This window comes from Sus scrofa, chromosome 2, assembly GCF_054392235.1.
Source record: "Sus scrofa isolate SSC_HxYL_T2T_F1_AM1 chromosome 2, Sscrofa_HxYL_maternal_Yorkshire_Landrace_v2.0, whole genome shotgun sequence".
NCBI classification, from domain to species: Eukaryota; Metazoa; Chordata; class Mammalia; order Artiodactyla; family Suidae; genus Sus; species Sus scrofa.
The window spans coordinates 3,484,731-3,502,547 of NC_139384.1; the positions used below are offsets into that span (position 1 = coordinate 3,484,731).

Consider the following 17,817-nt stretch of genomic DNA (forward strand, 5'->3'; position numbering starts at 1 on the left):
ATACAAGCCCCAAATGCATATTGATGATTTGCCAAAGAGGGTATCCCTTCCTGATGATGACAGCCCCCAAAGGCCAGGCCCAGGCACCAGCCCTGCCTGACCTGCCCTACAGGGTGGCCTGGGGACACTGCCTTGGAGAGCTACCCAAGCAGGAAGGACTCAGAGGACAGCTGGAAGAGGGCCCCCCACCCCAATCACACATCTAACTGGGGTGAGTCCACAAGGGTCAAGGGTCACCCTGGGGTGGGGTTTGGAGACATCGTGTGAGACGCTGTTCTCTTCTTGGCCTGGGTGATGGTGGCTACACGGGTGCCATCTCACAGCCAATCATTCAGCGGTTCAAGGGAACACATGGGTACCTGGGCTTCAGAGTGGGTCTAGGCCTGGCTCTGCCACTTGCTTTGTATGAGGCAGCTCACCAACCTCTCCATTTCTATCTGAAATGTGGAGGCAGGATTTCTTCCCTCCTGACTGTTGTGAGACGTCTATGAACTAGTGTCTGCAGAGGGCTTGGGTCAGAATGAACAGAGCTGCTGCCTCCCCCATTTTCATCATCACCACCCTCATCACCACAAGCATCATAATCACCACCACCACCGCCACCACCATCATCACCGCCATCACCGCCGCCACCGCCGCCACCGCCATCACCGCCACCACCACCACCATCACCACCACCGCCACCACCACCACCATCACCACCACCGCCACCACCACCACCACCACCATCACCATCACCTCCACCATCACCACCACCACCTCCACCACCATCACCACCACCATCACCATCACCACCACCATCACCACCACCGCCACCGCCGCCGTCGCCACCACCGCCGCCGCCGCCGCCGCCGCCACCGCCGCCACCACCGCCGCCGCCGCCGCCGCCATCACCGCCGCCGCCGCCGCCACCGCCACCACCGCCGCCACCGCCGCCACCGCCGCCGCCGCCACCGCCACCACCGTCGCCACCACCGCCACCACCGCCACCGCCACCACCGTCACCGCCGCCACCGCCACCGCCACCACCGCCACCGCCGCCACCGCCACCGTCACCACCGTCACCACCACCACCACCGTCACCACCACCACCACCACCACCACCGTCACCGCCACCACCACCGTCGCCGCCACCACCACCGCCGCCACCACCGCCGTCACCGCCACCGCCATCGCCGCCGCCACCGCCACCGCCATCGCCGCCGCCACCGCCGCCGCCACCGCCGCCGCCACCACCGCCACCACCGCCACCACTGCCATCACCACCGCCACCGCCACCATCACCACCACCGCCGCCACCACCATCACCACCACCACCGCCACCATCATCACCGCCGCCACCGCCACCACCACCACCACCGCCATCACCGCCGCCACCACCACCACCACCAGCATCACCACCACCACCACCATCCTCATCAATGTCAGATCGAATACCAGCGAAAGGCTTGGTAGCAGCTCTGTTGGGCTGCCACTGAGATTCTGGAACTGGGAGAAGGAAGTATGATACACTCTTGGCTGACCACAGTCTGGGCCTGGAGGAAAGGAAGGTTCCAGGCCACTGGAGGCAGCCAGGTGGGTGGCCAGATGTGCAGCCCGGCTGGTAATTCTCTTGAGGGCAACTCTGAAATCAACAAGGATTTGGGGCTTTGCTATCATGTGAGGGCTGGGCACCTGTAACCGTGACTGGGGCAGTGGGGGTGCCAGGCAGCCCGACCCCAGGGAACCACAGAGTTGCTGGCAGTTGCTACAACTCCTTTAGGGACCAATAAAACCTCTGCCCCCACAGAAAGTCTCCTGGGGGAGCCCACCCCCTGGGGGCAGGGCTTTGACAGCTTCCTGGACCTGGGCTGAAAGTAGTGGGCCTTTGAGCATCACTCTTAGACAGCAATTTGCCACTTCATTATGAGCTTGATGGATGAGCACTGAGCTGCTCCTGGACCACCCGAGGCTGGAGAAAGGCCGCTGACGTGCATGACAAAATGTTTTCTTCCCGCCCGGTGCCGGTGACAGGTCCCTCAAAGGAATTGCAGTCCCTGCAGAAGCAATTCATGCTCCTGCCTTTTTATGGCACTGAGGCCGGCAGCTTTTATTTGGCTCTTGAAGAAAGGGCCACCGGCTCCTTGTTGTCTCTGGGAATGCCGTCCCTGTGGGCCGCCAGCCCTGGACCAGCTTGCACCAGGGCCCTCTTCATTTTGATGAGGTTTCAAAAAGCTCTGATGCAGCCAGGGGCGGGGCCTGATCCCCACCCAGGACCAGAGTTCGAGCTGTCTTCGCTGGCTGCGCTGGATTCCAGGAGAGGGGAAGGGTTCCTGCCATCTCAGCTGTAACTCTTGGCAGCACCAAGTGCCCACAGGGCTCTGCACCCCCCAGGGTCGTTGAGTGACTCTCTAGGATGGAACCTCCAGGAGGGCTGTTCTTACCAGGGTTTGATTACAGCCTGGGGATAAATGAACCTGGAAGAGGCCCTCCTTGGGTTTGCTTTGCTGGGATAACTGGATCTGGTCCCCCGATAGGTCCCTCCTGTCCCCAAGAGGCTGATCTCTCTTATGGGCACACAGGTCTACCTGTGTCAAAACCCACAGAACCGGGTACCACAGGGAGTGGATTTTACTGGGTGCAACGCTAAAGGCTGGTAACTTCCTCATCCTTTAATGGGGATGGAAGCCCGACTTGTTTGAATCCATTTCCTCTGGGAGACAAATGATGGCCCCCCCAAATAGGCCCATGTCCTGACTCCCAGAGCCTGTGATTATGTGACTTCGAGGGCAAAGCAGCCTCTGCAGGTGAGCCCAGGTTAAGGAGCTCGAGGTGGGGAGATTGCTTTGGGTACCGGGTGGGGACAGTGTCAACACAGGGTCCTTTTAAGAGGGAGGCGGGAGGGTCAGATTGACAGATGCTGGGACCACAGGAGCAGAGGTTGGAGTGGTGCAGGGAAGGGACCATGAGCCAAGGATGCAGGTGGCCTTTGGGAGAGGAAAAGGAGAGAAAAAAGAGCCTCCAGGAAGCAGCCCCACAGACACCTGGGTTTGGGGACTTCTGGTCTCCAGACTGTGGGAGAATCAGTTTGTGTTTCTCAAGACACAGACAGCCAGGGGAATGGCCTTATCGACAAGGGCAGATCTGACTTTGGAAGCAAGTCAATATTTCATGTAAATTTTTTGTTCTTTTTAGGGCCACACCCGTGGCATATGATAGGAAGTTCCCAGGCGAGGGGTCGAATCAGACCTGTAGCTGCCAGCCTGCACCACTGCCACAGCCACTCAGGATCCGAGCTGTGTCTGTGACCTACACCACAGCTCACGGCAATGCCGGATCCTTAACCCACGGAGCGAGGCCAGGGATTGAACCTGTGTCCTCAAGGATACTAGTCGGGTTCTTAACCCACTAAGCCACAAAGGGAATTCCTATTTCATGTAATTTAAAGAAAAAAATTTTTAATTTTTATTTATTTATTTTTTGCTCTTTATGGATGCACTAGTGGCATGAAGAGGTTCCCAGGCTAGGGGTTGAATCGGAGCTACAGCTGCTGGCCTACACCACAGCCACAGCAACTCGGGATCCTAGCTGCGTCTGCATCCTATACCACAGCTCACGGCAATGCTGGATCTTTAACCCACTGAGCGAGGCCAGGGATCGAACCCGCAACTTCAGGGTTCCTAGTCAGATTTGTTTCTGCTGCTCCACGACAGGAATGCCCCATGTAATTTTTAAAACAGATTGAATTACAAGAGGAATCTTGAAAGGTCAAAAATAAGATGAACAGGCGGTCCCGTCGTGGCGCAGCTCTGCTGGCTTTTGCAGACTCAATTTCCCCGGCTGAGCCCCCTCCTGGCTCCAGCACAGGCCCTCCTGGGGCAGCTGTGACCTGCTGGATGGTGGAGGGGTCCCGGGGCTCCAGCTCCAGCACTTCCCAGCAGCCCACTCATTCCTGGCCTCCATTCAGCTGCTGCCACGCTCCGGGCTCTGCAGGCAGCCGTGAGCAGGGAGGACTGAGCCTGAGGCTGCCCATCTAGGGGACGATGTGGGTGGATGGTCACGTGATCAGTGTGAGGGGCGGGCACTGATGGGGGCTCACTATTTTCACCAGGGAGTTCGGGAAAGCCCTTCTGGGGGGTGGCCGAGTGTGGTACTGGTTCTGCAGGTCCCAGGGAATTGTCTCCTGTGAAATGGGGATCCGCCTGCTCTATTGTAAGTCGCTGCAAGCTTGGGGGGAAGCACAGCACGGGGCCCACTCAAGATTTCCACAAGGAGTTCCCGTTGTGGCTCAGCAGTTTAAGGACCTGACATAGTGTCCGTGAGGATGTGGGTTTGATCCCTGGCCTTGCTTGGTGGGTTAAGGATCCTGTGTTGCCGCAAGCTGCCATGTAGGTCAAAGATGCAGCTCAGATCCAGTGCTGCTGTGGCTGTGGTGTAGACCACTGCTGCAGCTCCGATTTGGACCCTAGCCTAGGAACTTCCATATGCTGCAGCTGCAGCTCCGATTTGGACCCTAGCCTAGGAACTTCCATATGCTGCAGGTGTAGCCTTAAAAAGAAAAAAAAAAAAGACCTCAATAAATGGCAGCTACAATTACCGTTGCTGCCCTTGCTATTGTTATTGAGATGTGATCCTGCCAGACAGAAATCTTTCCCATGACTAATGTCGTTTATTGATCTTTCACTTAACAAATATTTCTGTTTTGATGTGTGCTTGGGACGGTCTCTGCCCAAAGTGTCAGAGGCCCCTCTGAAAGCAGCAGCTGGCAGAGCAGAGCTGTTTTCTCCAGGAGGAAAGGGGATGGAGAGCCTGAGAGGGTGACCACTGTCCAGGAGAAGCAGGGACTTGCCCCAGGTGGGGAGCAGTTCTGGAATGCCAAGCTCAGCCCTGGCAGAGAAGAGTATGCAGAAGGTCATTCCAGGAAGAGAGAAGAGTGTACTATTAAGTGTTTGTTTTTTTCTTTTGGTCTTGGCATGCCAGTGGCTTGATGTGGCATCTCAGTTTGCAGACCAGGAATTGAAGCCAGGCGGCAGCAGTAAAAGCACCAAGTCCTAACCACTAGACCACCAGGGAACTCAGGACCAGTCCTCTTCAAAAGTGTTCAAGACATGACGATAAGGAACAGTCACAGCTGGAGGAGACAGAGGGGCAGACAACAAGGCAACATGTCATGGGTTGGATCTTAGAACAGAAAAAAGACGTAAGTGACAAAACATGAAATCTGAACCACGTCCAGTTTAGTTTACACTCACCAATGGTAACATCTTGTTGTTTTTTTTTTTTTTTTTTTGTCTGTTTGTTTGTTTGTCTTTTTAGGGCTGCGCCTGCGGCTATGGAAGTGCCCAGGCTAGGGCTCACATCAGAGCTGTAGCTGCCGGCTGGATTCTTAACCCACGGAGTGAAGCCAGGGAGCAAACCGCATCCTCATGGATACTAGTCGGGTTCATTACCACTGAGCCAGGACGGGAATTCCCATGTCTTAGTTCTGATCGTAGTACAGTTCTATGAGAGAACATCAGAGGAAGCCGGATGAGGGGTGGACAGGAACTCATTGTACTATTTTTTTTTTTTTTCAAAATTTCTTTAAGTGGAAAATTATTTCAAAATAAAAAGTTAAAAAAAAGCAGGTGGAGTAGAGAAACTCTGGTTTAACCCTGGTGCGAAATTGTCACAACCACTGTTCCACTGCAACGACTACAAACTGAACCCAATATTTAAGACAGCTTTTTGGGACACAAAAAACCCTGTTAATAGAACCCAAGCTGACTAAGACACAGGCCTTAAGGACTTTGCAAAGTGGGGAGGAAAGATGAAGAACGCTTGCAAAACAGAACAAGCTACCGTCAACCACTAAACGCCTCTGTTCTGCTCTTTGCTCCACTCCTTTTAGAGACACCTAGGGCCTCCCCTCTGCTTCCTTGCCCGTCCTCCCTCTCATCTGATGGCCTTGCTCCCTGCTTCACTGACAAACACAGATACCAGCGGAAACGGGACTCTTTGGAGAAATGGCTGATCCCGGGAACAGGGAAGGTACAAATTGAGTCTGGAACACCATGCCAGTGAATCAGGACGTGGTCAGAGAATGATGAGACGTGTCAAGAGAGCCTGCGGGGCTCCCTCTGGTCAGATGTCGAGCAAATTGAGGATCAAATAAATAATGGTAGAAATGTATTATAATTCCTTAAAATAAGAAACCATGAGTCCATGATAGTATAAATAAGTAAATAGATACATTGAAATGCATATTAATTACAAAGGGGGTGAGTAATATCACAGTGCAGAAGGCAGGCAGACACCCCCTTAGTTCAACGAGCCAAGGGCTCATTGAAATTCCACACCAACCAATGAGAGGCAGTGAGGCGGTGAGAAGGATGCAGCATTGCTGCTGTAATATTCTTGCCAAAAAAAAAAAAAATTGCAGACCTTGCCCGAACCTCATCATGGGGACATGTGAGGCAGACGCAAATTGGGAATCCTCCTTCAAAATAACTGGCCTTGGGAGTTCCCATCGTGGCGCAGTGGTTAACGAATCCGACTAGGAACCATGAGGTTGCGGGTTCGGTCCCTGCCTTGCTCAGTGGGTTAACGATTCGGCGTGGCCGTGAGCTGTGGTGTAGGTTGCAGACACGGCTCGGATCCCGCGTTGCTGTGGCTCTGGTGTAGGCCGGTGGCTGCAGCTCTGATTCAACCCCTAGCCTGGGAACCTCCATATGCCGAGGGAGCAGCCCAAGAAATGGCAAAAAGACAAAACAAAACAAAACAAAACAAAAACTGGCCTGAATCCCAAAGCATCAAGACGGTGAAAGTCAAGGGAAGACTGAGGAGGTTCCAGATCTGAACGAGACGAAGGCGCTAGACTAGACGCTTTGCTAGAAAGACACCACTGAGACAACTGGCGAAGCCAGGGCATCGTGATACATCACTAGGTTCTGACGGTTTGTTGTGAGAAGGCGGAAGAATGTCACTGTTTGTCAGAAGCATGCGCTAGAGCTTTTGGGAGGTGGTGAGGTGTCACACTGGCGGCTATCTCCAGTGGCCGAGAAAATAAAAGTTCTTTGCGTCTTATCTCCTGTTGCTGCTTTAACAAATAACCACTCACTTGATGGTTTAAAACAGCAGAAACTTATTCTATTCAACTTCTGGGGGCCAGAAGTCTGAAGTTAGTCTCACTCGACTGAAATCAAGGTGTCAACATAAATTAAAAAATAAAATAAAATAAATAAAAATTAAAAAAATAAAGTAAAATAAAATAAATAAAAATTAAAAAAATAAAGTAAAACAAAATAAACTGTCACGAGGGCTGGTGCTTTCTGGAAGCTTGGGGGAGAATCTACTTCTTGTCTTTTCCAGGTTCTGGGGGCTGCCTGCTTTCCTCAGCTCACGACTTTTCCCCGCCTCCCTGCAGCCTCCGCATCCTACACCACATCGCCTACATCCTCCTCGGTAAGCAAACCCCCCAGTCTCCCTCTCACAAGGGTATTTTTGGTTATAGTCAGAGCACACCTGGATAATGCAGGATATTATCCTACCCTCAATGTTTTTTGTTTTTTTTTTCGTCTTTTTGCCTTTTCTAGGGCTGCTCCGGAGGCATATGGAGGTTCCCAGGCCAGGGGTCCAATTGGAGCTCTAGCCACTGGCCTACGCCACAGCCGCAGCAACATGGGATCCGAGCCACGTCTGTGACCTACACCACAGTTCACGGCAACACTGGATCCTCAACCCACTGAGCAATGCCAGGGATTGAACCCACAACCTCATGGTTCCTAGTCGGATTCGTTAACCACTGCGTCATGACGGGAACTCCCTACCCTCAGTATTTTTAACTTAATCACCTCTGTAAGTTCCCTCTGCCACATAGAGTGACATACAGGTTTCAGATACTAGGACCTGCTATCTTTGGGGGCGCCTTAATGCAGCCTACCATATCTCACACACCAAAATGTAACCTCAATAAAGGCAAAAATTTAATCTTATTTCTCTAAGTGTAGCGAAAGCACAGACGATGAAGTTACTTACCCTTTGGTGATTTTCACACTGAACACACTTGTGTTTGAGGATCACAACATTTCCAGCACCGGAAGCCTCCCTCAGGAAGCAGGGCTTTGTGTCTGTCGTGTTCACTACAAATGCCACTTTGCTGGGAACAGAGCCAGGCACCAAACATCACTCAATAAATCCTCGGAGAATGAGATGAATTCTGAGCTGGGAGAGACTGTGTGATTTAGGGACAGGCTTGTGTGAGTCTGGACAAGTCTCTATTTCTCCGAGTCTGTTTTCTCGTCTGCAAAAGGAGGATCTCCATAGCACCTGTTTTCCAAAATGTAGTGAGAATAAGTGATATAAAGCATGTAAAGCTCTTGCACAGAGACTGGCGCACAGTAGGTGTTCCACACGTGTGAACATGGGAGCTCTCTCTCTCTGTCTTATGAATGCTAAAGTGACTCAAGAAGCAGGGAGTCATGAGACAGTCTGGACTGGCACACCGTGGAGGTGATGGCTTTGGAGGTGCAGGCTTGAGGTGTGACCGAGCACAATCTGGGCAACGCTGAAGCCCCTTGGTGCCCTTAAAAGCTCCTCACTGTAGGGCGTGCAGCAGCCACGCGATCCATGAGCCACAAGGTGGCCCCCAGGCTCTGCACGGCGCTCCCGACCAGCTCCATTCAGCCCCTTAGCTATACGCCCCTGGTGGCTTTCCTGCCTTGCTGGGTCGATTTACTCCTCCTCTTGGGGAGCCCAAGGAAAGCCCTCTTGTGCTCACAGCTCAGGGACTCCTGAGTACTGCACACATCTTGCATATCTGCTTAACTAGAGCCAGGAATCGGACAGGTAAAGAGCCGAGGAGGGTGATGAGGTGGGAGCAGAGGGGGAATGGGGGGGAATGACAGGCACTTCGAGGAAAATAGTTTCTTCTGCAAACTAATTTCGGGCGTGGTAGATTTGCCTCTTTACCCAGCTGCAGAGGTCCCTGATTCCACTTGCTTGACGAAACAGTTTACCTGAGGATCCTGTGTCTGGGCAGCTGGACTTGGTCCCCGTGCAGCCCTCATTGGTGATCATGCCCTGTGGCTCCCCAAGGGCCAGTTGAATCCAGGCTCTTCTGTCACCAGATGGAGGGCTTCTGGTTGAGGTCTACTGGGCCTCCCTCTCCCGTTCCTGCCCTCTGCTTCAGCCCAACTGGAGATCACTGACCTGCCATTATATTGGCTTGAAAACAGCTGGGTGTTTCCACTGCGTCATTCAAAGAATCACTCAAAGAAAAGGAAGTGAATTTTTTACATGAATGCATCACACCCAGTTTTCTAAATATTTACACACAACCAAGTCTCTGCCCTGAGGGCACATGGCCTCTTGTTTCCCATGAAAAACACATCTGTTCTGTTTAACTGATCAGAGGGGCTCGACCATGCCCTATTTCTGCCCCTGGAGGGCCTGGAACAACAAGAGCATCTGCCTGATTGTTTGTGGGGCAGCCCTGGGCAGGGCCCCTTGAGGCCAGGGGCACCTTCCTGTATCTGGATGACTGCAGATGTGTCCTAGCGGATCCCCTCCCTCCCAGCACCCGGAGCATCCTTTAAAAATGCACATCGGATCCCACCACACCCTGCTCTTGGTCCTACGGAGTCCTCAAGGTGGCTTAAAATGCCCTGCCACCACCTTGGTCTCTGGTCTCAGTGCCCACCACGCACCCCCACATTAGTTTCCTGTGGCTGCGGTAATAAAAGACCTCAAACATGGTGTCTAAAGCAATAGGAATTTATTCTCTCACAGCTGAATGCCAGAATTTCAAATTCAAGGTGTCGGCAGCTCCACCCCCCACAAAGGCTCTGAGGAGGATCCTCATTGTCTCTTCCAGCTGCAGGTGGCTGCCTGCGACCCTGGGCTGTGGCCTCGTCACTCTAGTCTCTGCCTCCGTGGTCACAGGGGCTCCTGCTCCTCTGCGTCCTCTCCTCCGTGTGTCTCTCTTATAAGGACACATGACTGCACTGAGGGCTCGTGCAGATAGTCCAGGATAACCTCCTTATCTGAAGAGCCTTGACTTAATCACACCTCTGCCATGTGAAGTGATACAGGTTCCAGGACTGGGATGGAGACACGTCTTTTGGGAGGATCTACATCCAATTGGAATGTACCAAATATTCACACAACCCCAGCTCCTTGACCCCTGGCTATTGCTTGGACACGGGAAGCACATTTCTAAGATCCTTCTCCCCTCTGATGGACTACCTCTCCCCACCCCATCCCTAGTGGCTTGCTCTAGCCCTTTAGACTTAGAGGTTTAAAAGACTTAGAGGTCACCTTTGCTCCTTCTAAAACAGCGCAACCTGACTGTTCTCAGTCCCTTTCCTTGGCTTTATTACCACCTGACTTGAACACATTTGCAAGTTTATTGTTTTATTTCCTGTCTCCTTCCACCAGCCTGAATGCTCCGCAGCACAAAAGCTTCATTTCTGCAGAACAGGTGCGCATTTGGCACTGGCCTGAGGTTCTGTGGCCATTAAGGACCCTGATCCTTTCTCTTTCTGCTCCTTCCTCCTCAGCACGCGACTTCCTTTCTAATGACCTCATGACCCACATTTGCTGCTCCAGCTCCAGCCATCCTGTCAGCATCCCAGGCGGAGAAAGAAAGATGGAGGAAAGAGCAAAAGGGTCCTCTTAAGAATCCCTTCCAATTACTTCTCCCCACGTTCCCTTGGCCAAATCAACCAATAGTGCTTCTGTTGTAAAGAAAGGGAGGAGGGACATGGAGGAAGCCACAACTGGCAGACTCCACACATCAGGGGATCTAAGCACAAGGCATTTGATTCTGGATATCCATGAGTCTCAGGAGTCCATTGAAGGATTCGACCAGTTGCTTCAATTCAAGTTGCTCTCAAGGGATATAGGATCAAGGAAAAGAGCCCTAGAATGTGAGTCAGGAAACTAGAAGACCAAGTTGGGCTCTACCACTAATTGCTTTGTGGCTTTGGGTTAGTTCCTCTCTTTATTGTGTGTGCCTGTAAACAGAGAACGGGAGAGACCTTCAGCAGTGATAACGTCTTAGTCTTCGCTCCCTTCACCATCGTCCTCTCCACGGTCACCACGTTCACCCTCTTCTCCGTCTTCATTACCGTTTTCATTTTCACCGCCAGCGTCAGCTTCACCTCTACCACGTCATCATCGTCAAGGACTTTACGACCTTCACCACCTCCATCACTTCATCTTTGCCATCGTCTCCTCCTTCTCCGTTACCGTCGTCAGTTGCTTCCCCATCATCGTCTTCCTCTTCCTCGTCTTCTTCGTCAACGCCTCCTTCTCCGTTACCATCATCAGCTGCGTCCCCAGCATCCTCTTCCTCGTCTTCTTCGTCAACGCCACCGTCATTAACTCCCTCACCATCTCCTCCACCGTCATCGTCTTCACGGATAGCATCACACTCGTCCTCCTCGCCAACAGCCTGGCAGCCTGGTTTGGATGCAGGCTGTGGAACCAGATGGCCTGTGTTCAGATTCTGGGTCCTGACATCCCAGCTGAGGACCATCCCCTGAGCCTCTCGGGGCCTCAGCATCTGCATCCAGGAAATGAGATGTAACTCTCGGGAGGAAGCACCTCACACCAGGAGTGGAGCGGCGTCTGGCCCGAGGGGCTTCCTCAGTGTGGGCTGCCCTCTGCCCTCGTGCTTCTAAGGAGCTGATCTGGATCCACTCATGGAACACTGACAACAGCTCGGCAAGGTGGGCACCATGTCATCGTCCTTTTTCTACAGAGGAGGGACCGGAGCTGGTGTTGCTGCCTCTCCTGATGGTGACGGTGGCGGGTGTCAGCAGCCTGTGGACACACCCCACTCAGCCCCAGTGCCGGCCTCTCCAGCCTGCTTGGCTCTGGGTGAGACCCTACCCCATCCTTCTCTGCCTCCCACCGCAGGGCTTCTGGAAAAGCCCAGGGCTGCCTGGGGGGGGGGGCGGCCCTGCCAGTGGGCGCTGTGGGCCTGGCACGCCGTGCCCTCAAGGTGCGCCAGACTGCAGCTGGCCCGGCCGCCCGGCCCTTTCTTCTCTCCCTTTGTGTTCAGGCCCTTTTGATTTGGGGAACAAGGCCCCTTTATGCAGCGCCGGCCTCGCCAGGCCGCCTGTCCCACCCAGGCTGGGGATTTCCTTTTCACCTGGCACTAGGAGCCCTGCTCCGGGCGAGACGGCAGGAGGGCTCCACGGTGTCACAAAACCTGGGTGACTCAGCTTTCAGTGCGGCATTGTGGCCCCGCAGCTTTGATATTTTAAGTGGGAATCTCGACAAAGGGCAGGCGGGGGCCGCGGGAAGGTGACGCTCCTGAGAGGCGGACGGGGAAGCCTTTGCCAACTCGCCCGCCAAGAGGGGCCCCTCTCCCAGGAGGATGATCCCGTTTCGCCAGGAGGACTGGCCTCTGACCCCAGCCTCTTAAGGATGACATTGAGCAGGGCTGCTGTCTCCGGGTTCGGGGTGGGGGGCTGGCTGCTGGCTCCTTGCCTCCCCCAGCCCTCCCCTCACCCACCTTTAGGGCCTGGAGCTTCCCACAGGGATGCGGGGGCCAGACGTTCCCAGGCAGGGAGGGACTTGGGGCCCTCCAGCCCCGGCCCAGGTGAGCCAGCCCGGAGGGGCCAGAGCTCTGGGCCCCCAGCAGCTCAAGGAGCCTGGCCAGGAGAAAGGAACCTGCAGGGGGTCTGTCCGGCCTGGATGCAAAGAAGACAGTGGGAAGACGACTCTTCCTTTTGCTTTGCCTCTGAGCAGGGCAGAGCCTTTGCAGAAATTCATACAGACGAACCCGAAGTCAACTCTCTAGTCGCCTGAGCCTCAGTCTACTCATCTGAAGAATGGATATCCGGGGCTGCTCGTTTCCACGGGTTGCTGTCTGGGGGTGGGTGATGGATGCCCCTTGGCCCACGATGGGTCCACAGATGGTTACTTTGTGCTTTTGTTTTGTTTTGTTTTTATTTTTTTGTCTTTTTAGGGCCACACCCACGGCCTAGGGAGGTTCCCAGGCTAGGGTTTCAATCAGAGCTGTAGCCTCTGGCCTCCACCACAGCTCACGGCAATGCCAGACCTTTAACCCACTGAGCGAGGCCAGGGATCAAACCCATGTCCTCAAGGATGCTAGTCGGGTTCGTTAACCACTGAGCCACGACGGGGACTCCCAGTTTGTGTTTTCAAATCACCCCCTTCATCTGCTTGCTGGACGTTGCTGTGGGATGGTCTCACCATGAAGAACATGAGAGATCAGGCCATCCAGCTTCAAACCAGGGTGGGTGCCCTGGGCTCCTGAGCCTGGCTCTGCTTCAGGCTCCTTCTCTGCCAAGGGGGCGTCATGATCAAACAGACCCATCAGTTGTTGAAGGATGAAATGAGACGATCAAGGAAGAGAGTTTGGGGCCGTCTCGGACCCCCTCGCTTCTCCCGAGACAGTGGTCGGCTGAGCTCCCCAGCGATGCGGTAACCTGTGCTTGGCCGGAGGCGGAGAGCCAGCGGCTCTACCTGCTGACTCTGGGGTCGCACCATCAGCTTCTGATCCTTTCGCTTCCCTTCCATGGCCAAGCGACCCTGAGCAAGGCACCTTGTACGCTGAGCCTCTGTTTCCTCCACCGTAAGTTGGGGGTGCTGACACCGCCAGCTTCCGCATGGGACCACACCTGGCGCCCCGAGGGTATCAAGACCAGGCAACGCTTGTTGTCACTGTCAAGGGGGACGTGGGGTCAAAGGGATCCTGAGTGAACTGTCCCAGAGGCATGAGTCCTTTTGTTGGGTCAACAGACACCTTGCTGCAAAGAAGCTCATGGATTAAGGACAGATGGAAGGTCCTGGGGAGGGGCCGGGAAACTTGGGGACTCTGATCTTTCTGAGGATGAGAACCGCTGACCTCTGGCGCATCGCAGTGTCCTGGGCCATGTGCTGGGCGGCTCACTCACACTCTTAAGCATTCCCAGAGGGAAGAGCTGTCATCTCCACTTCATCATGTGAGAATTGAGTGATGGGAGAGAGCTGTGAGTGGCAGGGCTGGGCTTAGAACCCAGCAGAGGGACCCTGAGTCTCTGCTTAGCTGAGGAAGAGGGTGTCACCAGGCAGCCTGCCTGTCCTGGACACCTGCTTAAGGCAGGAAGGGCCGTCCCACTGTCTCCACCACTAGGCTGAGCGAGGGAGCACCCCAGGACTGGGAAAACTGAGACGTCACCCCCGGAAGGGCAGGGGCCAGGCAGCCAAGCCTGTGGTGGTGGTATGGGAGAGTCCCCATATCCCCGGGGGTCTGGGATGCCCTCTCTGTCACCTCCCATCACCCCCAGTGGGAGGTCCTGAGTGGGCACGCCTCTTGGCACCTGCCCCTTAGAGGAGAGTCCTGGCCAGGCTTTAGAAACTTCTTCAAGGTGACTGCCAAGCCTTCCATTGAGAGGTGGTGTCTCCGTTCCCTCCCCGTGCATCTGGGGTGCTGTGTCCACCAGGAGAAGGTGATGGGCGCATGGCTGGGCCACTACCAGGGCAGGAAAGATGCTGCATCAGAGGGGACCCATTTTAATCACGAGAAGCGTAAGGCTCTGACCCTCAGAGGGTCTAATTCCCAGCTTGGGGACCAGAGTTCGTAACATGCTACGATTCACTGCAAGTTGCTCAGAGCAGCTCTGAAGTTTTCTCACTCCACCGGAAGAAGAGTGCGCAGCGTGGGACGGGGTGTTGATGCTGGCGGTCCAGGAGCATCACGTCCTCATGTGCTACACTTTAGTTACATATTTATTTACATACTTAACTCATCGGCCGCCCCAGGGCACATGGAGCTCCCGGGCCAGGGATCAGATCCGAGCCGCAGTTGTGACCTATGCCGCAGCTGTGACAATGCCAGATCCCTTAAACCACTGTGCCCGGCCGGGCATCGAACCTGTGTCCTGGCACTGCAGAGACGTCACTGATCTCATTGTGCCACGGTGGGAACTCCACATCGTACACTTTAAAAACACACAATTATACTTGCCGCTTTCTCCAGTGAGGTTAAAAAGAGGAAGGGCAAAGTGAGAGCTCCTGCCTCGTCCCTCTGCAGAGCTGCCCTGGGGACACACCCTCAAACCCCACAGCCCACCCAACACAGCCCAGCTTCACCCAGGGGCCTCCAGATGATTCCAGGGCCCAGCCACCCAGCCTCCCAGCGGAGGCCCCAGAGGCTGTGAGGAACACACAGGCTGCCTCCTCTCTGTCCCGCCTGAGTTCTGACCCACAGGGCCTGAGAGCATCGTGGACAATGGGTGGGTGCCCCCTGAGTGTCCGGCTGTCCGTCACACAGCAATGTCTTCCCGTGGGAGAAGAGGCTTAACCACAACCCTCAGCTGGGCCCCCCAGCAGCCCCTTGACGGCTGCAGCCCTGATGCCCAGGGTGATTAGCCCAGAAGGAGCCTGCAGTGCAGGTGGGGTGCCATAGGGGGTGTGAACCCCCTAAAATTGTACGCAGGTGCCATGTGTACCCACACCTGGGTGTTGAGATGAGGGTGAGTCCACAGCATCCTTCAGATTCTCAAGAGGGTACTTGGGGTCCATGGTGTACAAAGAGGCAGCACCTCCATACCTCATTGGTCCATTCCTGAGCCACACCCTTTTGCCATGTGACTTTGAAGCTCCTCCCATAGAAGGTGGAGCCATTTCTCCACCCCCGAATCCACTCAGGTCTACGACTTAGTTTTTCCAGGCATTAATAAACTACTTTTATGCTGTAGAAATTTTTTTTTGGCTGCACCCATGACATGTGAAAGTTCTGGGGCCAGGGATTGAACCAGACCCACCGCAGAGACCCAAGCTGCTGCAGTGAAAACACCAGATCCTTAATCCAAGGCACCACAAGGGAACTCCTTTGTAAAATTTTAGGAAATAGTTATTCTAATACATATTAATTGAGATGAAGGGGCAAAAGCCCCGAGAGATTAAATGTTTTTCCCCACTGAATAATGAGAAGTGGCAAGATCGGCCTAGAATGCTGTTTGCCCAGATACTCTGAGCACTCCAAGCCCTGCATCAAATCGTGCTTACAGCAACACTCTCCACCAACAAAATGCCAAGCTGGCTTAGCTATCTTTTCTAAGCAACACAGACTCAGCACAGTAAAGTAATTCTTTTTTTTTTTTTTTTTTTAAATGGAAGCCTTGTTGATGTGTAATATCACAGGTGTACGAAAGAGTGAGTCACAATTTGGAAAATTTCTACTCCTTTGACAGTTATTATAAATACTGGCTGTATTCCCCATGCGGCACAATATACCCTTGTAGTTTATTTTATACCCAAGAGCTCATACCCCTTACGCCCCTACCCCTGTCCTGCCCTTCCCTGCTTCCCTCTCCCCACCGGTAACCGCTAGTACATTCTCTGTGTCTGTGAGTCTGCCTCTTTTCTGTTATGCTCGCTGGTGTGTTGTATGCTTTAGATTCCACACATAACTGATATCATACTGTATTTGTCTTTGTCTGACCTATTTCACTTAGCACAATAACCTCCAAGTCTATCCGTGTTGCTGTGGCTGTGGTGTAGGCTGGCAGCTGTAGCTCCAATTGGACCCCTGGCCTGGGAACCTCCATATGCTTCGAGCGCAGCCCTAAAAAGCAAACAAACAAACAAACAAAAAATTAAAGGCAATGGAGTTCATGTTCCTGGGCCACGCCAGCCACATCTGAGGCGCTGAGTCACCACACGTGGCTTTTGCTCTCCCTCGGTGCAGATCCAGACGCCCCCTCCCTTCCCAGGGGGCAAACTGAAGCCCAGAGAGGTGCCCAAGGCCACCTAACAAGGCTCTGCCCCAACTGGGACCAGATGGCATTTTTGGCTCCGAGGCCACGATGCTCAGCTTCACACATTCTCGACTCACTCTGCCAAGGCCAAGGGCTCGGCCAGCTGGGATGCAGTGTGTCGGGGGTGGGCAGTGCCCAGAGCGCAGAACCAGATGATTGTGGGCTCCCAGAGGGCAGGGGACCAAGGTCCTTGGTGCCTCGTCCCCTCTGGAAGGAGGTCACAGTCCCTTGGCACGCCATCGTGGTGCCGAGGCCAGCGGGTGAGAGCAAGGCTCTGTGCCCTGATTTCCCATCCGTAAGGTGACAGTGAGGATGGCGACAGCTTACCTTCCTCTCAGGGCTGCTGCGGGGTGAAGATTCTCTGTGCTGATGCCCGTGGAGGGATTTGCCACCGCAGGAGGGTGAAGAGGGAGCACTGTGTGCCCACGAAACGCATCTCCGAGTTCCAACTCCCACAACCTGTGAAGGGGACCGTAGTTGGAAACGGGGTCTTTGCAAACGCAGTCAAGGTGAGATGAGGTCACGTTGGATCCGGTGACGGACGCCTTTAGAAGAAGACGAAGTAGAGACACAGGCCCACAGGACAGAGGGCCATGTCGAGACCCAGGCGGAGACTGCAGGGATGGGACCTTAGGCCAAGGGACACCTGGAGCCCTGATGCTGGCGAGACGAGGAGACTCCGCCCCCAGCACCTTGGAAGGAGCTCCGCCTGCAAACGCCTCGATTCATACCTCCTGCCTCCAGAACCCGGAGAGAATAACGTTGCATGATTTGAAGTTTCCCAGTTTGGAGTGTCTGTTGTGCCTCAGCAGAAATGAACCCGACTAGGATCCGTGAGGACGCAGGTTTGATCCCTGGCCTCACTCAGTGGGTTAAGGATCCAGTGTTGCCATGAGCTGTGGTGTGGGTCACAGATGCAGCTCGGACCTGGCGTGGCTGTGGCTGTGGCATAGATTGGCAGCTATAGCAATGATTCGACCTCTAGCCTGGGAATTTCCATATGCTGCTGGTGCAGCCCTAAAAAGCAAAAAGCAAAAAAAAATTTTTTTGAAGATTTGTGGTGCTTTGTTATAATAGCCCC

General features: G+C 54.1%; 1 pseudogene; it reads left to right on the forward strand.

The window, feature by feature from the left end:
* Positions 1-11,699: 11,699 nt before the first annotated feature.
* LOC146405027 (uncharacterized) lies at positions 11,700-17,106 on the forward strand (annotated as a pseudogene).
* Positions 17,107-17,817: the final 711 nt, after the last annotated feature.